This window comes from Hypanus sabinus, chromosome 3, assembly GCF_030144855.1.
Source record: "Hypanus sabinus isolate sHypSab1 chromosome 3, sHypSab1.hap1, whole genome shotgun sequence".
Taxonomy (NCBI): domain Eukaryota; kingdom Metazoa; phylum Chordata; class Chondrichthyes; order Myliobatiformes; family Dasyatidae; genus Hypanus; species Hypanus sabinus.
The window spans coordinates 24,937,712-24,955,195 of NC_082708.1; the positions used below are offsets into that span (position 1 = coordinate 24,937,712).

Here is a 17,484-nt window from a genome sequence, read left to right on the forward strand (position 1 = left end):
TCAGTTTCAGAGCAGCAGGAAGCCGATCAGCGTAAGTGCAACACAGCCTACTCTTAGGACCATGCGACATAGGAGCTGGTAATGATGCAATGTAGCTGTGAAGTTACAGGACCAGAGTTCTGCACCGTTCATCCAGTCCAACGTCCATTTCTCCAACTTCAGGTATCCACTCCTCTCGGCTTTAGTATTTTTAATCACCCCCTCCCCCCATTTCCCTTGTTCCTGCAGTCCTTCACCCCCTTCCCCATCTTCAAAACCTGCCCATTACATTCCCCCTGGTTCTCTACCTCCTTCCCTCTACTCCATGGTCTACTATCCTCTCCTATCAGATTCCTTCTTCCTTATCCATTTACATCTTCCACCTATCACCTCCCAGACTTTCATCACCCACCCACCTTACAGATCACCTAGTTTCACCTATCAGCTTGTGCTCCTCCCTCTCCCTTCTGCTCTGGTCCAATCCTGATGAAGGCTCTCACCCTGAAACATCGACTGCTTATCTCCCACCACAGATGCTGCCTGACCTGCTGAAAATACTCCAGCATTTTGTGTGTGTTGAGGTATTGCTTGTTAATCTTTGGAACAGCCACATGCCTGGAGAAATACCAAACAATACACTTCCAGATGATGGCCCATACTATTAGCAGTTTAGAAGAATGAGAGATGATCTTACTGAAACACACAAGATCCTGATGGGATGAAGCAGAGTAGATGTTGGGAGAACTCCTATGATGGGGAATCGAAAACTGGTGAGCACAGGTGTCAGGATAAGTGATTACTCATTTAACATTGAGATTGTAAGGGCTTTCTCCTCAAACAGGGTTGCAAATCTCTGAAATGATCTTAGAAAGAGAGCTATGTCGCTGAGTGTTTAAATATAACCAATGCTGAGCTGGATTTTTTGGATTATAGAGGAACCAAAGATCATAGCGATCAAGCAGAAATGTAGATTTGAGGCCAATGGGCAGATTGGCCTTATTCTTATCAATGGCAGAGATGCCACAAAGGGCTGTTCCTGCTCCTATACCTTTTCTTTTATTCATTTACAGAACTGCTGACCAGATCAGAATGGGTGTCAATGTAGAGCAGCTATTAGTGCGACGTTATTACAGCTCAGAGCATTCGGGAGTTTGGAATTCAATTCTGGTGCCATCTGTAAGGAGCTTGTATGTTCTCCCTGTGTGACTGCGTGGGTTTCTTTTGGGTGCTCTGGCTTCCTCTCACAGTCCAAAGATGTACTGGTTCATAGGTTAGTTGTTCATTGTAAATTATCCTGTGTTAAGGCTAGTGTTTTAAGTAGGTGGTTCGCTGCACTATATGGCTCATTGGGCCAGAAAGTCCTATTCTGCTCTGTATCTCAAAGTAAATAAATGCCCATTTCCCAACTATCCTTCAGAAAGATGACACTGAGCTGCCTTCATAAACTGCTCCGGTCTCTCTAGCGAAGGTATTCCCAGTATCATGGAGGAAGGAGTTCCAGGTGTTAGACCTGACAACAGAGAAGGACCGGCAACATACTTCCAGGCCACGGTGGCGTGACACTTAATGAGGAATCTGATGCCCTTGTCCTTTCTGTGATGCTAGAAGATGTAAACTTGGGAAGCAGTGTTGGAGTAACCTAGGGTAAGTGACTGCAGTGTGCTTTGTAGATGGTTTCTACAGATATTATGGGGATAGGATTAATGCTTAGGATGCTTGATGGGTGTCAGTCAACTAGGCTGACCAGTTTTCAGAAAAGGTAGAGTTGCAGAAATCCTTATTGTCCGTTATCAAAAATGAATATATTTTTGGAGTCAGGTCTATTATCACTGACATATGCCATGGTTTTGCAGCAACAGTACAGCACAATACATAAATATAAATGTCTTATTATATTTTTATACCTGTAAAAATAAATATAGTACAACAAGAGAGCAAAAGAGTGAGGTATTGTTCATGGATCCATTGTCCATCCAGAAATCTGATGACGAAGGGGAATAAGCTATACCTGAAACTTTGAGTGTGTGTTGTCAGGCTCCTGTACCTCCTCCTTGATAGTAGCTGGTTGGTGGGGGTCTTTCTTGATGAATGCCACCTTTGGTGAGGAGGCTAGCGCCCGTGTTGGAGCTGGCTAAGTTCACAACCCGCTGCAACTTATTTTTCTGGCCTCATGCAGTGGCCCCTCCACACCAGACAGATGCAGCCAGTTAGAATGCTCTCTATGGCACGTCTGTAGAGATCTGCTAGTCTCTTGGTAAGTTGCCGAGCACTTGCAGTATATTGGAACTGCTATGAATTGTGATTGAAGTGACACTGTCTGATAAAGAACTGGAATACTAGCTGGTATGTTTACCCGGGGCTTAAAAATTGTCAACCATTTCTTGTTGATGATTAGATATAACTTCCACACTTGCACTTGTAATTTAAAACCTTGGTTTGGTATGTGTTGTTAGACAATAAGACTATAAGACACAGGAGCAGAATTAGGCCATTTGGCCCATCCAGTCTGCTCCACCATTCAATCATGGCTGATCCTTTTTTCCTATCTCCTCCTCATCCCCGTTACCCTGCCTTCTCCCCGTAACCCTTGGTGCCATGTCCATTCAAGAACCTATCAACCTCCGCCTTAAATACACCCAACGACCTGGCCTCCACTGCTGCACGTGGCAACAAATTCCACAAATTCACCACCCTCTGGCTAAAGAAATTTCTCCATGTCTCTGTTTTGAATGGACGCCCCTCTATCCTGAGGCTGTGCGCTTTTGTCAAAAACCCCCCCCCCGCCATGGAAAACATCCTATCCCCATCTACTCTGTCCAGGCCTTTCCACATTCGAATGATTTCAATGAGATACCCCACCCCCACCCCATCCTGCACCTTCCTCATTTTCCTCAGAAACTCATGCCATTGCTGCTCTGCTGACATCCCTGACATCCAATTTACTTTGGTCAACTCCTCTCTCATACCACTGTAATTTCCTTTACTCCACTGAAATACTGTTATGTCAGGCTTTACTTTCTCCCTATCAAATTTCAAGTTGAACGCGATCATATTGTGATCACTGGTTCCTAAGGGTTCTTTTACCTTAAGCTCCCTAATCGCCTCCAGTTCAGTTGTTCATTTGTTGTAGACTCAACAACAAACTGCTCTAAAAAGCCATCTCTTAGGCATTCAGCAAACTCACTCTCTTGAGATTCATTACCAACTTGATTAGCCCAATCAAGCTGCATGTCAAAATCTCCCATGACTACCACAACATTGCCCTTCTGACACACCTTTTCTATTTCCTGTTGTAATCTGTGGTCCACCTCCCAGCCACTGTTGTATATAACTGCCATCAAGGTCTTTTTACCCATACAGTTTCTTAAATCAACCCACAAGGATTCAACATCTTCCAAATCTTTCTACTGATTTGATGCCATTCTTTACCAGTAAAACCACACCTCCCCCTCTGCCTACCTTCCTATCCCTCCGATATAACGTGTAACCTTGGACATTCAGCTCCCAACTACAACCATCCTTCAGCCACAATTCAGTGATGACCACAACATCATACCTGGCAATCTGTAATAGTGCAACAAAATCACCCACCTTATTTCTTATACTCCGAAAAATACATCGAAAGTTAGATCATCATTGTTAACAATGCTTTAGGAAATAAGGAATATTAGTTCTTATTAATTTTTGTTACTTTTATAAATTCACTGATCTTGTAAAGACTGAGTTCAGAAGACAGTCAGGATGTCACAATCCCATTTTTTAATAAGATGTACAACTGAGGAATTAATGTATACCATTCTCTCTGGTGAGTTTGGAAGTTTCATCTATATTTTTTCACTCAGAATACCAGCTCGTATCAACTTTATCTAACTACCTTCAGTTTAAGTGACTTTCATGGTTATTTTGGAATTAAGAGTTTGTACGTTCTCCCCGAACGTGTAGGTTTCCTCCAGGTGCTCCGGTTTCCTCCCACAGTCCATAGACATAACAGTTAGTAGCTTAATTGGTCATTATAAATTGTCCTGTGATTAGGCTGGGGTTAAATAGTTGTATTGCTGGACCAGAAGGCCTATACCGTGTGTATCTCTAAATTTAAAAAAAGAGGAATCTATCACATTACTATGAGTAAGAAGACCAGACCAAATGAGGGTGTTCCCCCTTAAATCACCTAGATTGTGTGTCCATTTTAAACGTGTTCAATGTCTTGAGAAGTTTAGATTAGAATTGCTAGAACTAAAAACGCCAAGCATTTTTTTAAAAAGGAACAAAAGATAAAAACAAGATAAATGCTGCAGATGCTGGAAATCCAAGCAACACACACAAACAGCTGAAGGAACTCAGCAGGCCAGGCAGCATCTACGGAAGAGAGTACAGTTGACATTTCAGGCCGAGACGCTTCAGCAGGACCAGACCAAATGAGAGTGTTACCCCTTCAGAAAATATTAGCATTTTTAGGTATTAGGGATCTTTATTACATTCAGTATACTCATTGCACCATCACTCATAGCAGTTTTATCACTAGTGTTTATCTGAATTTAAATTCCTCAGATGGCAATTCAACTCATGTCTTGGGATCTTTATTAGAATCTTTTGTATTACCACTGCAGTGACAAAGCCAGACTGTGACCACAAACAGTGCAATCTTTTCCTCAAACTGAAATGCTGTCCTTTAATTTGTCTGGGATTTGTACCCATTTTAAATGTGTTCAATATTCAGAGTATTTAAGCACAGAAGTTGCTGTAATTCAAACCAAAATGACAAAATGTTTAGATTATATACATCAAAGCATTGAGGAATAATTAAAATTAGCTAAAGTAAAATATGATTCTGTAAATTCCACTGTTGTAAGTAGTTCAGAATAACTCATTTTTGTTTGACTTTGCACATTTGAATAGATAAAAGAATATTTGTATGAGTCCAATTTCAATTAACTAGTGTTTTAGTTGATACTGAGGTGAAACAGTTTTGCTATTATCACAGGAAGTGAAGCAGTTAATACTTACTATGACATCGTTTCCCTTGCTGCAGCAATGCTTTCTATAAAGTCAAGAACACAAGAAAAAAATCTGACCAACAGTCAAAAGAAATCAACAATCCAATGACAATATGAATATAAGCTTTGCTTGTGCTATTTTACTAATGGACACTGATTAAACACTATAACACTTCATCTAAGCTCCCAGTTAACTGAGCCAAGACCAAGGATTAGCAGCTCTCTTGTGGGCAAATTATGGATGATTGTGAATTGGTACTTGTTGTAGCCAAGTCTGATTGATTGATTTAAGTTGTGTATGTAATGGCAAAGCAAGCCATTTATACCAACTGGTCCATGCCAATGTTTAAGCTCCACCAGAGCCTGTTTCTCATCTGCATTCTTTATTCTCTTTTCCTTAAAATTAGCACCAAGCCTCCTCTTAAATACATCAACACTGTTCACTTCAACCACTCCCTGTGCTCACTATGCTCATGGCTCACGGGGTAAAGCTTTATTGGTGACTCACTGGTACTGATAACTTCCATTTAAGCTCCTCTCCCTGCATTGATTCCATAAAAAAAAACTTTTCATAATGTTAAAGGTCTGTTAGGTTAATATTTTCTCAAAAGATATTGTCCAGCCTTTTAAGTGTCTCAGCCCACTAACTGTTCAATCTTCTCCATAGATGCTCCCTGACCTATTGAGTCCTTCTGGAATTTTGTGTTTGTTCCCCTGTTCATTTTCATCTTTTAATGTGTATGCTTCAATTTTTTTTAATTAGTCATACGAATTATCTAAAGGAAACATGGTCATCTTCTTCCTCAGTCAACATATCAGACCGGAACCTCTGCAGCCATGCCACCTCTACCCACGGACAGTGGGAACAATCAGACATCCAATAGGAAGAGGATAAAGCACCAAGAATAAACTCATCCTTAACAGTGGCAGCGTGCAGTTTAAAAATCTCAAGAATTTGCAACCGCATTCTTGCGGAAGGTCAAAGTCGTACTTCGTTTACTCCTGAGATTTTGATGATCACAGAAGTCAATCTTCAGCCAATCCAGTCCACAATATCAGGACGTGTCTGAGACCACTGGTAATATCTAGGCTATGGTATTAAATATTTTTTATTCCAGGGCTAAATGTTCCTCCAGACAAGGTGCACGGATACAGTTACAAAATCATCCTGAATTAAATATTGCTAAGGTACATCCTGTCTAACAAACATGAACAAATCCAATCCAACCATATGAGACTATCTTCAATCATCAGAAAATCAATGGAAGAAGTCTTTGACGGTAATGTCATCAGCACTTACTCGAGCAGAATCTGCTCACAGTCTAGATTGGTCCGCATCAGGACCACTCCACTCCAGACCTTATCACAGCCTTGGCCCAAACAGCCCAATTCTAAAAATGAAGTTAGACTAACAGTAGTTTAGAAGAACGAGGGGGGATCTCAATGAAAACTATCAAATATTGAAAAGCCTAGATAGAGTGGACAAGGAGAGGATACTTCTCATGGTGGGGGAGTCTAGGACCAGGGGCCACAGCTCAGAATACAAGGGTGTTCTTTTAGAATAGAGACAAGGAGGCATTTTCTTTACCTAGAATGTAGTGAATTTGTCTAATTCATTGCCACATATGACTGTGATCTCCGAGTCACTGGGTAAATTTAAAGTGGAGGGTGATAGATTCTTTATCAGTATTAGCAAGGCATCAAAAGTTATGGGGGAAGGTAGGTGAATGGGGTTGAGGGAGATAATAGATCAGTTATGATGGAGTGGCACAGCAGATTCAATGGGCCAAATTGCCTAATCCTGTTCCTATGCCTTTATGGTCTTATGTTCTATTTAACATCAAGACACGTTTTAGCCAACTGATCAATGGGGATCAAAAAGGAAGATCACTTTTAGTCACTTAATCAATGACCTTTCAGCAGAAGATCAGAAGTGGGCGCGTTCGCTGATCTGATGACTTTACCATGTTCAATTCTATTTGGAACTCCTCAGCAAATGAGCCGACCTATACCCCAATACAGCAAGACCCAGACAACATTCTAAACCTACCATGATTGAATACAGTAACATTCATGCTGCACCCGCACAAGCACAGGCATTGACCACCTCCAACCTGAAACTGTCAGACCCCCCACCACAGAGATCCAGTTGCATCAACATCACTGAGACCCCACCAATGTCCCAAGTCACCGCTGATTAAAACTAAATTGGGCCAGCTGTATAAATAACGTGACTACAAGAACCAATGGGAGGCTGGTTATCCTGTGCAGAATGACCCACGCCACACCCCAACCCCAAACACTTTCTGCCACGTGACAGGAACATGAGGGAACACTCTACACATGCCTAGACAAATACAAATCCAACAAGAGCTAAGCAGCTCAATGTCACCCAACAGAAAACAAATATTCACTTTCTCCACATGTTTATCTTGCTAAGTACAGTGCAATCACTCATCTTTCCTACTACACCTTCCTTCTCTCTTTTTGTATTCCCCATTCCGGCTCCTTTCTTACCCCTCCCCTTCTCCTCACCTGCCCAGCACCTTCGCATGGTGCCCCTCCTCTTTCCCTTTCTCCCATGGTCCTCTCTCCTCACCTATCAGATTCCTTTCTCTACAGCCCTTTAACTCTTCCACTTATCCCCTTGCAGTTTCTTAGTTCATCCTCCTTTCCCCCTCACCTGGCTTCACCTATCACCTGCCAATTTGTACTCATTTCTCCTCCCTCCCCCCCCCCCCCCCACTTTCTTATTCTGGCTTGGCTTCTTCCCACTTCCATTTAGTCCTAATGAAGGATCTCAGCCTGAAATGTCAATGACATATTCTCCTCCACAGATGCTGCCAGACCTGCTGAGTTCCATCAGCATTTTTAGAGTTACTCATCTAGACTTCTCCAACAGCACCTTACAAACCATGACATAGGCAGCAAGTACATAGAAACATTACTTCCTCTCTATCTCACACTGCATCCTATCTTGGAAATACACCTTCATAAACACTGGATTTAAAGAATGTTCCCTGTAAAATAGCCACGGAAGTGAGAGTTTCTTTCCCAGAAGGATTGTGTTGGCTCTGGAAGACAATTTACTACCACAAAGATATTTAAGGATGGGTGAAAAACACTCTTCTTGACCGGGATGGGCAGACCTTGTAACTAGAGAAAAAGAATCCCAATAACTGTTGTCAATGAGCTCATGTTTAACGTAAGGCAGGGGGTCCCAATCTGGAGTTGATTGCCAGAGACTCTTTCCCAGGACTGAAATGGCTAAAATGAGGGGTCATCATTTTAAGGAGATTGGAGGAAAGGGTGGGAGTCAGAGGTTCATGGTAGAAATCTATGGCATAAAAAAGGTATGGAACTTTGATGTGAGATACAAAGTGGACAGCCAGTATTGAATGACTTATCCTACAAGTACACACAGCAGTGCTCATGACTGACTTAGGAGACAATGTTCAATGATGTTCAAAAAAGTAGCAAGCAAATGTGGAACCTAGAATATTACAGACCCGTCAGCTCACTATGATGTGCCGACATTTCAGACTATCCAGGATTAATCTAGCACTTCATTCACACAAAGCCCTCCCTTCTTCTTTCATCCATGTGCTCTTAAATGTCCCCAATTTACTTGCCTCTACCACTACCCTTGGCAATGTGTTCCACACACTACCACACTCTGTAAAAAAAACCTACCTCTAATTCCCACCCTTTCCTCCAATCTCCTTAAAATAATGCACCCTCATTTTAGCCATTTCTGTCCTGGGAAAAAAGTCTCTGGCAATCAACTCTATGCTCCTTAACATCTCAGACATCTCTTTCAGGTCACCTCTCAACCTCTTTCATTTCAATGGAAAAAACACTAGCTTGCTCAACATGCTCTCTGATCCAGTCAGCACCTGGAATAGCTCCTCTGCACCGGCTCTAAAGCTTCCACATACTTTCTACAAGGAGGTGTTCAATTCTGATCACAGTATTCAACCTGTGGTCTAACCAGCTATTGATAGAGCTGAAGTATATCTCAGGGCTGTTGAATTCAATCCTGTCACTAATGAAAGCCAGCTCACCATACACCTTCTTAACCACTATCAACTTGCATTGTGACTTTAAGGGATCTATGGACATGAACCCCAAGATCCCCCTGTTTCTTCACATTGCTAAGAATCCTGCCATTATCCCGCCTTCAAGTTCAACCTTCTAAACTGTAATACCTGACACTTTTCCAGACTGAACTCCATCTGCCACCTCTCAGCCCAGCTCTGCGTCCTATCCAATGTCCCACTGTAACTCTGACAAGCTTCGACACAATCCACAACACCAGCAACCTTTGCGTCATCTGCAAACTTTCTAATCCATCGTTCCATTTCCTCATCCAAGTCATTTATGAAAATCAGGGTCCCAGAACAGATCCCGGAGAAACACCAGTGATCACCAGTCTCACCAAGCAGAATATGCTCCATCCACTACCACCCTCTACCTTCTGTGGGCAAGCCGATTCTGAATCTATACAGCCAAGTTTTTCTGCATCCCATGCCTCCTTACCTTTGGGTGAAATTGAAAATCAGTGTGATTTTTTTCCTCTAAATTATTTTAAATATTGCACCTTATAAAAATGAGAGAACATATTGAAAACATGAGAGTAGGGGAGATTCAAACAAAAGGACATGAGTTGAGAGTTAGGGGGCAAAAGTTTAAGGGTAACACAAGGGGGAACTTCTTTACTCAGAGAGTGGTAGCTGTGTGCAACAAGCTTCCAGTAGAAGTGGTAGGGGCAGGTTCAATATTTTCATTTAAAGTAAAATTGGATAGGTATATGGACTGGAAAGGAATGGAGGGTTATGGTCTGAGTACAGGTCGGTGGGACTAGGTGAAAGTAAGCGTTCGGCATGGACTAGAAGGGCCGAGATGGCCTATTTCCGTGCTGTAATTGTTATATGGTTATAAGTGAAGAACCAATTTTTTTTATTATTTAACAGGTTAGCAGCAAATGACTGTGTAGAAGTGTATATTATTGGATTTTGAAAATTAAAATAACATTTACCAATAGGCTAAATAGGATTTTTTATTCCCATAGAGAAGGCACTAATAAATTTTAGACAATAAGAAGTAGAGGAACTCTGGACGGATTTTGTTACACCCAAAGTGTCCTGGGGATCTGGAACTCGCTGCCTGAGAGGGTGATGGAGGGAAGGGCCTGTGATTTCCCGGGGGGGGGAAGGGGTGCATTTGTGGCAGAAGCGAGATTAGAATTACAGTTCTTTTTCTTCACCGCCTACCGTCACCACCCCTCCCCGTCTTCCAGCTCAAGGACAGCGTCGACTTTGCGTTTTTTTTTAATTGTGAGGTGCGACGTGTTGCAAGAAGCTTCCTCTATGACACTAGTGTGGAGTTCTAATACTTAACTGGCGAAAGGTCGGTAGCACACATCTTTGACCGTTTTAGAGTTAATACTATCAATCTAAGATCGCACAGGAACGTTTGCTTTTTTTGTAACTGCATACAATAAAAGACAATAAAAAACATCATCAAATCCTTCCAGAAGCATTGGAAGAAACTCTTCGAAATTCCCCAGGAACTTGCCAGGAGCTGAAGAGTAATGTTTCAAGGGATGCAACATGATGGCTATATGGTTCAAAGAAACATTTAACTATAATTCCCCTCCTTGTAAAGTGGCAGGCTGAAACAGGTAAAGAGACCGGGGTACACCTGCCTCAGACAGGAAATGTGAGGTTTGAGGTAAAACCTGCCCTCTACTAATGCCTAGATATCATAGAGCAGAGCTCCCTCGCCATGGTTACTGGACGGGTAACCATGGGGATACAAATAGACAAACGAAAGCTACAATTTCTAGTCTTCTTCCCTGTGAATACATTACAATGAAATCTATTGACCACGATTAAAATCACACAGAAATCAGACAAAAAAAAATTATTTGGCTGACGCGTCGCAACTGTTGATTGCCTCACCGACCCTCGAAGGTGGATAGGAAAAGGGCTTAAAGCGGCAATGGCCAGAAGCAGACAAATGGGACTAGCTCCGGTAAACAACTTGGTCAGCACAGAACAGTCAGGCCGAAGGGCCTGTTTCTGAGCAGTATTGCTCTTGAACTTCACTTCTGAAAGCCTGTAATTTCTTGGCAAAGCAAAAAAGGCCAACTTGACCCATAGTTACATAGAAAGCACCAGATACCTTACACAAACCTGATTAGGAACATCTCCCCGGATTAAGTTTGTGCAGTTACACGTGTATTGGGGATTAGTGTAAAACCTTCCCGGAGGAAAGCCGTTTTAAATCCACTGCTATCTAGTTATCCCATCAGAAGGGAGGATGACATTGAATCTCTGAAGCCACATTATAAATGGAGGTTTGATCCTAGTATCAGCCAGCGGGGGGATGGGTGATCCGACTTTATCTCTTGATTTGATGCCTGGATGTATTTTAATATATTTCTGACATCTTTTGCTCTTTGGTGCCAACCGTGGGACGGTTCAAGGTTCTTTCTTTCTTTCTTTCTTTCTTTTTCAATCTTTTTATTGATTTTCACATATACACAAAAAAAATAACATAGTAATAAGTAAATTATAAATACAATAGACTTGAAATCACATTGATAATAAGATAATAATATCCTACTAAACATCAACAAAAGAAAATACCTTAATCAAGTCCACATGATTATATGAAAAAAAAAACAAAAATAACCATTAAAAAAGAAAAAAAAAATATTAAAAAATATGTGAGAAAAAAATATATATTAAAAAAAAATAAAACACTAAACTAAACTAACATAGGCAATAAGATAGTGTCAAAGAACTCCGGAACTCCATACTTGAACATGAATAAGCAGAAAGGTCTGGAGAAGGCCAAATTAATTCATATGAAAATGTCGAATAAACGGTCTCCAAGTTTCTTCAAATTTAATTGATGAGTCAAAAATAGTGCTTCTAATTTTTTCCAAACTCAGATAAGAAATAGTTTGAGAAAGCCATTGAAATGTAGTAGGAGGATTTACTTCTTTCCAATTTTGTAGTATAGACCTTCTGGCCATTAATGTTACAAAAGCAATCATTCGTCTGATTGAGGGGGAAAACTGATTACCATCTTCATTTGGTATGCCAAAAATTGCAGTAATAAAATGAGGTTGTAAATCTATATTCCAAATTGAGGAAATAGTAGTAAATATATCCTTCCAATAATTATGTAAAGTGGGACATGACCAAAACATATGGGTCAATGAGGCCACTGCTAAATGACATCTGTCACATAGAGGGTTAATATGAGAATAGAATCGAGCAAGTTTATCTTTAGACATATGAGCTCTATGTACAATTTTAAATTGTATTAAAGCATGTTTAGCACATATAGAAGAATTAACCATTTGCAAAATTTTTTCCCATTTATCTGTTGATATGTTGTATTGAAGTTCTTTTTCCCATTCTTGTTTAATTCTAACTGATATTTCTGGTTGTATCTTCATAATCATATTATAAATAAAAGCTACTAATCCCTTCTGACAAGGATTTAAGGTAAAGATCAAATCTGTAGTGTCCATCAAAGTTGAATTAGGAAAAGATGGTAAAACTTTATGTAAAAAATTTCTAATTTGTAAATATCTGAAAAAATTAGATTTAGGTAATTCAAATTTATTAGAAAGTTGATCAAATGACATCAAAGTATCTTCAAAAAAGAGATCACGAAAACATTTTATACCTTTCCTTTTCCATATGTTAAAAGCTTGATCTGTCCAGGAGGGTTTGAAAAAGAAATTAAATAAGATAGGGCTATCAAGAACAAAGTTTTTCAAAATAAAAAACTTACGAAATTGAAACCAAATTCGTAATGTATGTTTAATAACAGGATTAAATATTTGTTTATTAAATTTAACTAAATCCGCAGGAAGACAAGAACCAAGAACAGAGAATAGAGAATATCCCTTTACCTCATTACATTCCAAATTTACCCACTGTGGGCACAGTGGTGAATCCAAATCTAATTTCCAATACAATAAATTACGAATATTATTTGCCCAATAATAAAATCTAAAATTAGGTAAAGCTAAACCACCATCTTTTTTTGATTTTTGTAATTGCTTTTTACTTAACCTAGGGTTTTTATTTTGCCACACAAATGAAGAAATTTTTGAATCAATGTTATCAAAAAAAGATTTAGGAATAAAAACTGGTAGGGCTTGAAATAAATATAAAAATTTCGGTAAAATCATCATTTTGACAGCATTAATCCGACCAATTAATGATAAAAACAAGGGAGACCATCTTGTAGTAAGTTGATGAATTTGATGAAACATAGGTAAAAAATTCAGTCTAAATAAATCTTTATATTTCTTGGTAATTTTTATACCTAGATAAGTGAAGTTATCAGTAACAACTTTAAATGGTATCCTATCAGTCAATAAAGTTTGTGCATTTAAAGGAAATAATTCACTCTTATCTAAATTTAGTTTATAACCAGAAAAAGTACCAAATTGAACCAACAAGGATAAAATAGCAGGAATAGACCTATCAGGGTCAGAAATATATAACAGCAAATCATCAGCATAAAGAGATAATTTATATAACCTCATTACGGGTAATACCAAAAATATTAGGAGATTCACGAATAGCAATAGCTAAAGGTTCTAATGCAATATTAAATAATAAAGGACTTAAGGGACAACCTTGTCTCGTACCACGAGATAATTGAAAAAAAGAGGATCTGTGGTTATTCGTAAAAACAGAAGCAACAGGTTTATGATATATTAATTTAATCCATGATATAAAATTAGGACTAAAATTAAAATTTCTCAATGTATTAAATAAATATATCCATTCAACTCTATCAAAAGCTTTTTCAGCATCTAATGAAATAACACATTCTGGGATTGTGGGTGGTGAAGTATGAATTATATTAATCAATTTTCTAACATTAAAAAAGGAATACCGATTCCTCATAAAACCAGTTTGAATCAAGGTTCAAAGTTAACTATCACTTATATGTACATGTTGCCATATACTGCACAAAGATTCGTTTTCTTGCAGGCATTTCCAGTAGAATAAAGTAATATAATAGAATCGATTAAAAAACTACACACAAAGACTGACCAATGTGCAAAAGACAATCTGTGCAAATACAGAAAATAATAATAATAAATAAATAAACACTGAGTTGTAGTGTTAATGAAACTGAGTCCATGGGTAGCAGAATCAGTTCAGTGTCAGAGTTGAGTGAAGTTGTCCCCGCTGGTTGTTGAAGTGTGATCGTTGAAGGGTAATAGATGTTCCTGAACCTGTTGCGAAGGTCCTGAGGTTCCTGTACCACCTTCCCAATGGCAACAGCGAGAAGAGAGCCTGGCCTGGATGGTGGGGGTCCTTGATGATGGATGTTGCTTTCTTTTAGCAGTGCTCCTTGTAGATGTGCCTAATGGTGCGGAGGGCTTTCCCTGCAAAAGACTGGGCTGTATCTACCACTTTTTTGTAGGCTTTTCCACTCCTGGGCATTGGTGTTCACATACCATTTCATGTTTGACTGGTTGATGGTGACATCGCCTTCAAGTCAGCTTGCAGAGTATGAACAAGTACTTTGGATCTGTCTTCACTAGGGAAGACACAAACAATCTCCCAGATGTAATAGTGACCAAAGGAACTGGGGTAAAGGATGAACTGAAGGAAATTTATATTAGGCAAGAAATGGTGTTGGATAGACTGTTGAGTCTGAAGACTGATAAGTCCCCGGGACCTGATGGTCTGCATCCCAGGGTACTTAAAGAGGTGGCTCTAGAAATTGTGGACACATTGGTAATCATTTTCCAATGTTCTATAGATTCAGGAACAGTTCCTGCTGATTGGAGGGTGGCTAATGTTGTCCCACTTTTCAAGAAAGGAGGGAGAGAGAAAACAGGGAATTATAGACCGGTTAGCCTGACGTCAGTGGTAGGAAAGATGCTGGAGTAAATTATAAAAGAGGAAATTACAACACATTTGGATAGCAGTAGAAGGATCAGTCTGAGTCAGCATGGATTTATGAAGGGAAAATTGACTAATTGAAAATTGACTAATCTTCTGGAGTTTTTTGAGGATGTAACTATGAAAATGGACAAGGGAGAGCCAGTGGATGTAGTGTACCTGGACTTCCAGAAAGCTTTTGATAAAGTCCCACATAGGAGATTAGTGGGCAAAATTAGGGCACATGGTATTGGGGGCAGAGTACTGACATGGAATGAAAATGGGCTGGCTGACAGGAAACAAAGAGTAGCAATTAGCAGGTCCCTTTCAGAATGGCAGGCTGCGACCAGTGGGGTACCGCAAGGTTCGGTGCTGGAACCGCAGCTGTTTACAATATACATTAATGATTTAGATGAAGGGATTAAAAGTAACATTAGCAAATTTGCTGATGACACAAAGCTGGGTGGCAGTGTGAAATGTCAGGAGGATTTTATGAGAATGCAGGGTGACTTGGACAGGTTGGGTGAGTGGGCAAGTGTATGGCAGATGCAGTTTAATGTGGATAAATGTGAGGTTATCCACTTTGGTGGCAAGAACAGGAAGGCAGATTACTACCTAAATGGAGTTAAGTTATGAAAAGGGGAAGTACAACAATATCTAGGTGTTCTTGTACATCAGTCAATGAAAGCAAGCAAGCAGGTACAGCAGGCAGTGAAGAAAGCTAATGGCATGCTGGCTTTTATAATAAGAGGAATGGAGTATAGGAGTAAAGAGGTCCTTCTGCGGCTGTACAGGGCCATGGTGAGACCCCACCTGGAGTATTGTGTGCAGTTTTGGTCTCCAAATTTGAGGAAGGACATTCTTGCTATTGAGGGAGTGCAGCGTAGGTTCACAAGGTTAATTCCCAGAATGGCGGGACTGTCATATGTTGAAAGATTGGAGTGACTGGGCTTGTATACACTGGAATTTAGAAGGATGAGAGGGTATCTGATTGAAACATATAAGATTATTAAGGGATTGGACACGCTGGAGGCAGGAAGCATGTTCCTGCTGATGGGTGAGTCCAGAACTAGAGGCCACAGTTTAAGAATAAAGGGTAGGCCATTTAGAACAGAGATGCCGAAAAACTTTTTCACCTAGAGAGTGGTGGATATGTGGAATGCTCTGCCCCAGAAGGCAGTGGAGGCCAAGTCTCTGGATGCATTCAAGAGAGAGTTAGATAGAGATCTTATAGATTGCGGGGTCAAGGGATATGGGGAGAGGGCAGGAACGGGGTACTGATTGTGTATGATCAGCCATGATCACAGTGAATGGCGATGCTGGCTAGAAGGGCCGAATGGCCTACTCCTGCACCCACTGACTATTGAATGCTCCTTCCAGGGGCTTGCGCACAGAATAAGAGCGGCCATCGTGCAGAAACACACGGGAGGCTGGAGGAACTGAGCGACTCGGGCAGCACGAAATGTGCAGACCAGGGTCTCCATCTGTTGTCCATTTCCTTTCACAGATGCTGCCTGACCCGCCGGATTCCTCCGGCATTTTTCTGTGTTCCAGCGGCCAGCACCTGCCGTCTCTTGGGTCTCGCCTCCCAGTGCGTGCTTTGTGCAGTGGCACCGTCGGAGGGTTCGCTGCTCCTTGCGGTAAGCGTCGGAGCCCCCTTCCCGTGCATCCGCCTACAAAAGAGTCAAGACTGTTGTTCCCTAGATCAATATCGAATCACTAATGGGATCTTGTTATGCCGCGGTCCCTCCTAAATGCTGAACTTTGTTGGTATAAAGAGTTTGGGGACTAGCTGTAAGGGTGAAATGAACTGGGTTACTAGCCATGCGAAGTCTTCCTAAAGATGCTTCTTCTATCCCGAGGATTCCCCTATACAATTGTAGCAATATAGACGTTTGATGGAAATAATCAAAGTTGGAAACTTTTGTTTTATATTGCCTCAAACATTCATATTTACAACCCTTACCTTGTCTTGGGCAGCTCCAGCGATCTCTGGTCCAATTAATAACACCCCGGCTCTCCTCTTCCCTTGGTCGGTCTGCTGGCGCCAACTGCCCCGTTTATGAGTCGGGTCTCACACGGATCCTGTGAGGATCTGGCCAATCCTGCCTCTCTCCGACCGATTTCTATCCCAGTGGCGGTCCATTTCCCCCGTTTGTGGTGAAGGGCACATCATTCCGCCTCGGGATGGGGTTCAGTTCAAATCACACCTTCCGCGGGAGCGACCAGTAGTAGCCCGGCAGCGTGAGGCTTTGCTCAGTCGTCGCTTTTAGAGTGGCACCGGGTCGGGAAGCGGCTGAACGAGTCGAGGGCATGTTCAAGTGTCAGAGAGGTAGCGGGAGGGAAGGAATAATCCGCCTCCCCATCTGCAAACCACAACACACTGATCATTACCACTGCACTTTGGAGCGTCACGTAGATTATCTGTTTAGTATGCACTAGCGATCGTACTATGAGATCAGAGGAGGGCACTCTCAACCCGGGCTGGGACGTACAACACAACTGGATGCTTATTCTGGGGTAGATTCCGACCTTCTTTATGCTGTGAAATCCACGCTACCCCCCCCCCCCCCGCT

At 41.1% G+C, this 17,484-nt stretch overlaps 1 protein-coding gene across 2 annotated transcripts in view; it reads right to left on the bottom strand.

Annotated features, from left to right (window-relative positions):
• cnga3a (cyclic nucleotide gated channel subunit alpha 3a) overlaps positions 1–17,276 on the bottom strand; it is a 64,178-nt gene extending 46,902 nt beyond the window's left edge. Inside the window, exons 1-2 of one of the 2 annotated variants that reach the window (XM_059963858.1) lie at positions 16,875–17,276; positions 4,984–5,017 (exon numbers count right to left, since the gene is read on the bottom strand). The gene's annotated coding sequence lies outside the window, so the exon portion shown is untranslated. The remainder of the gene's footprint in view (positions 1–4,983; positions 5,018–16,874) is intronic. The other variant, XM_059963857.1, reaches the window with a different exon arrangement.
• Positions 17,277–17,484: the final 208 nt, after the last annotated feature.